Raw genomic sequence first — 5,378 nt, 5'->3', positions numbered from 1 at the left:
AAAAGATGAAATTACATTTAAAGGAATGTAGAACTTTAAATGATTTTCAAAAATTGTTAGGTGATATAAATTGGATTTGGCCTGCACTGAAATTAACTACGTCTGATTTATCGCCTCTTTTAGAAATATTGAAAGGTGACCCTAATCCTAATTCTGCTCGGATATTGACGCCTGCAGCACAAAAGGCTCTGGAGTTGTTTGAAATAGCTCTCTCTTACGGGAAAATTAACCTATTGTGATTTTTCGAAACCCTGGCATTTATTTGTTTTACCCACTAAACATTCGCCAACAGGTATTTTATATCAGGATGGCATTTTACAATGGCTACATGGTAGCCATTCCTTTCATAAAGTTTTACCTAGCTATTCTGTTTTAGTTGCTGATAGAATTAGAGAAGGGCGTCACAGTAGCATCCTTCATTTAGGAAAAGATCCATCCTCCATTGTTATCCCTTATGATGCTGAACAACTTAATTGGCTTCTTAATATGACAGATGAGTTTCCCATAGCCTTAGCTAATTTTGCAGGTTCTATCATCTTTCATTATCCTCAAGATAAAATATTGACTTTCACCTCTTATCATCCTGTAATTTTCCCTACTGTGGTTCGAAAGGAACCTGTTGCTGCAATTCTTGTTCTTTTTACTGATGGATCCTCCAATGGCATTGCTTCCTTGATATCACCTGATGAATCCTCAACTTGGTCTACAAAATATACTTCTGCTCAAGTAGTAGAGCTTTATGCTGTTTATCAGGCTTTGTTGTTATTTCCTCAATCATTTGATTTATATTCTGATAGCTCTTATGTTATTAATGCATTGCAAATTTTAGAAACAGTACCATATATTAATACATCCAATTTATTAGTTCAACAATATTTTATTAAAATTCAATCTTTATTATATGTTACAACTCATCCTTTATTTTGGTCATATTAGGGGACATTCCAATTTACCTGGTCCCCTAGCAGCAGGAAATGACTATGCAGATAAATTAAATCAAAGAATATATTATAGCAATCCTATTACTTTAGCCCAACAATCACATGCATTACATCATCAATCATCCAGAGCATTACGTTATCAATTTAAATTATCTCGAGAAGCTCCTCAAGAGATTTAAGGCAATGTAACACATGTCAGCAATTTACTCCTCATTGCTGCTCCTCATCTTGGAATGAATCCTACAGGACTGCGACCCAATGATAGTTGGCAGATGGATGTTACCCATTATAAACAATTTGGTAAGCTCAAATTTATTCATGTTACTATTGATACTTTTTCTCATTTTACGGTCGCTACTGCTTTATCTGGAGAAAATATTCGTAATTGTATTATTCATTGTCTCAATTGTTTTTCTGTATTGGGAATACCAAAACAAATTAAAACAGATAATGCTCCTGCATACACTAGTCTTGGATTTAAAAAATTTTGTGCTGCCTTTCATATTGAATTAAAGACTGGAATTCCCTATAATCCACAAGGACAAGGCATAGTAGAATGTTCACATCAGATTTTAAAAGCTCAAATACAAAAATTAAAGGGAGGAACATGGTATCCTATGTCACCAAAAACTATTTTATCCCATTCCCTTTTTATTTTAAAATTTTTGAATGTGGATATTAGTGGTATTTCTGCTGCTGATCACCATTGGCATCCTTCCATATGACTTATCCTCCTGTTTTATGGAAGGATCCTTTAGATAACTCATTACATGGTCCAGAGCCAGTTTTAATATGGGGACGAGGATATGTTTGTGTTTTCCCTACAGACTCTCCTAATCCTTGGTGGATACCTGAAAGGTGTGTCCGACATGCCAAAATGCAAAACAGCAAAATTGAGAGAGAAAATGCAGCGAATGACCATTCACTCCTGAATGAGGAGAAATAACAAAAAGCATCTTAAGAAGCAGTTGGCTGGCTCACGTTCTCAGCATTTTATGGCTTCTCCAGTTTACAGCAAAAGCGGAAGTCTATTGGTCTTATGTTCCTCCCGTCGTTCATCCTGTAACATGGGAAGATGAACAAGTACCTACATATGTTGATAATACTCATGTGTTGGGACCACCGCCTTCTGATCATATTCATCCTACATATCTTTCCAGAACGAATTATTCTGGAATGGCAAAAAATTTGCCTTTGTGTTTCACAAAAGAATAAAAGGATAACTGTACCCTAGTAGCCAGATTGATCTGATTGACTAGGATAAGAATTTCATTTCAGGAGAACATTGGGGTGTAGAAATGTTGTATCTCAAAAGAAATATTACCATTGCTCATTTAGGACTGGGACATTTGCCCAATATCATTCCTATGTGTCATCAATCTTCTCCTCCTAAAAGTAATTTTGGTCCCTTTTGGAGATTATACCATGTGAATGTTACCATGTGTCAAGATGGACTGTGTGACTGGAACGATTTTGATTATCAAAATAAGAGACCTTATAATCTTTTATATGGAATTTGGTCAAGAAATAATGTTACCTTTCAAACAATGTTATGGAAAGCCATGGCAGCTTTGGATTATATAACAGTAGCTAAGAAGAATGTCATGGCCCGGCAGTAGTGGCACATGCTTTTAATTCCAGCACTTGGGAGGCAGAGGCAGGTGATTTCTGAGTTCGAGGCCATCCTGGGCTACAGAGTGAGTTCCAGGACAGCCAGGGCTACACAGAGAAACCCTGTCTCGAAAAACAAAACAAACAAACAAACAAACAAAAAAACACCAAAAAAGAGAGAGAGAGAGAGAGAGAGAGAGAGAGAGAGAGAGAGAGACAGAGACAGAGACAGAGACATAGACAGAGACAGAGACAGAGACAGAGAAGAATGTCACATAGATGGTGACATATAGAAGAATCTGATGCCATTTTGGTTTCTGGTGATGTAAAAATTTTACTTTACCAGATTCTTTTGCCTTTGTAGGTGGAAATTTAAGTATCATGTATATTAATGATGCATTTAATATTTCTTGTAATGATTGTACTCTTAGTAATTGTGTTAACTCTACATTTTCTTCTTTTCTTATTGTTAGACAACCATCTTTTGTATTTGTTCCAGTAAATGTTAGTGGATCATGGTATGAAGACACCAGACCAGCTGTTTTATATGAAGCAGAAAAACATTTATTGGTGAGAGGGATGCTTTGTTGGAATGCTCATTGCCAGAATTGCTGCAGTTGCTGCCTTGATTGCCACTGCCACTACAGCTACTATTGCTCTAGTTTCAACTGTTCAGACTGCAGATTTTGTTAATGTTTTAGCATGTAATGTCACTCATGCATTACAATCCCAAGAGAATTGGGATAGAAAAATTGAACAAAAATTGAATGCTTTGCAAGATGTAGTAAATATTTTAGGAAGTGAAATATATAGAATAGAAGTAAAAAGTGCCTTAAGATGTCATGCAGGATATTCATGGGTTTGTGTCACTCCCCATTTATATAATGAAACTCAATTTCCGTGGGATAAAATTAAGAAACACTTACAGGGAATTTGGCATGATGCTAATTCTTCTTTGGATTTAGCAGAATTACATTCTCAAATACAAAATCTTGCCAATGCTCCATCAATTGATATTGGTATAGCTAAAGAAGCTGAAAAATGTATTAAGAGTTTATCTTCTGGGTTCCCTTCCTTGCATGATGCTATTTCTTTTGGAATAGGGATTGTATTGATTTTATTTGTTATTTTAGTGTTTTTATTAATGATGCCTTGTTGTATGCACATAATTATTAATTGTTTAAATAGAACCATGCTGGAGGTGAAAAAGATAAAACTGCACGCTAAACAAGATGAGATACCAATGAAGATTTTTTAAATAAAATAAAAAAGGGTGAGATGTGGGAATGTTCTTAGCATAAGGGGAAGATTTAGGGGTGGCCCCTCTGCTGAAAGACAAGGAGGGGGCACTTTTTGGTAATCTCCCTGCAGCTGAGGACATAACTGCTCCATGAACCCAAGATGTTTTTGGAAGAAATTCAAGGCTCTTGAGAACACGTGCATGCAAGGGTCAAGGAAGCTAGCCTCATGCACGTGGATATGGGGTGAATATTTATTGCAAAATAATGAGGAATTGAGTAAATAAGGAGCATGTTCCTGCCAAGAGAAACACCAAGAATTGTGCATATGATTGTTGCCAGATTCTATTTTTTAACCTCATTGTGCTTTGCTATAAAAGATATCTTGCATTAAAGGTTTTTTGCCATTTGCCATCAGAGCAGTGGTCCTCTCGTTCTTTTTCAGTTGCCCTCTCTACTTCAGCCCCACCCTTGTTGGCAAGATCCAACACCAATTTGCCAGGGGAGCCAACCAGCTTCCCTCTAATATGTAAAGAAGTTTGCCATATATGAATTTCATGGGAATTCTAATTTTACTTTGTTGACAGTAAACTCTAATGCCTGATCTCTTTCTCCTACTCTGGAGACAATTTGTCTGATTAGGAAGCTTCCTTGTGAAATTCCAAGCTGGCAACAGCTCAACACTGATTTGGATGTTGGAACACTGTGGGGGCCAGGAAACAACGTTTAATCTAGTTTGGCTTGGGGTACCTCTATTCCTATAATAAAACAATACAGAAAGAAAGCACACAAAACTCTCCACTGACTATCGCAAAAACAAATCTGGAACACATCTATGTTAGGAGATGTCAAAGAATTCCAGGAGGCTAACTTCCTTGAAGCTTTTCGCCTCTGTGGGCTGCTGTCATGCAGACTGGACTGGAGTGGGCATGGCACAACACACATACACAACCTCTCCAAACAACTTGTTAGCAACCTAGGGAATCCACCATGTTAGGCTGCATGCACATCTCATTCTAAACAATAGAATACATTTCCCTTGCTGAATGGTCGTGGTGGCACACATCTTTAATCCCAGCACACGGGATGAGAAGTAGGCAGAGGCAGGCAGATCTCTGTGAGTTTTCAAGGCCAGGCTGGTCTACAGAGCAAGTTCCAGGACAACCAAGGCTATACAGTGAAACCCTGTCTCTTAAAAAAAACAAAAGTTTCCCTTAATGATCCTTAAACTTAGATTCTATTCCATTTTACTCTACTTAAGTTCAAGTACAAGAGATGGAAGGTTAATCAGCCTGACTCAGTTTTGTGTGTACAGCAAACGAGGTCTTCAGGGTGAAGTTTTAGGGGTAACCCCCTACTCACCATTCTGTGCCTATGCATTTGATTAAAAGTAGTTGCATTCTAAGACACTGATGGAGAGCACTACTCTCTGAGCTGTTGTCATCATCAGAACAGCAGTGAACACTCAAAGGATTGGCCCTGTTAACTGTTGCCACTCTTACATAGAAGGAGGAGGTGGAGAGACCCTGGACTTTAGCCTTAGTCAACAATGGCAGTAGAAAGCAAACAGTTAATAATTAAACATTAA

The sequence above is a fragment of the Mastomys coucha genome, unplaced genomic scaffold (genome assembly GCF_008632895.1).
Source record: "Mastomys coucha isolate ucsf_1 unplaced genomic scaffold, UCSF_Mcou_1 pScaffold5, whole genome shotgun sequence".
Classification (NCBI taxonomy): Eukaryota; Metazoa; Chordata; class Mammalia; order Rodentia; family Muridae; genus Mastomys; species Mastomys coucha.
This window is presented reverse-complemented; position numbering follows the sequence as displayed.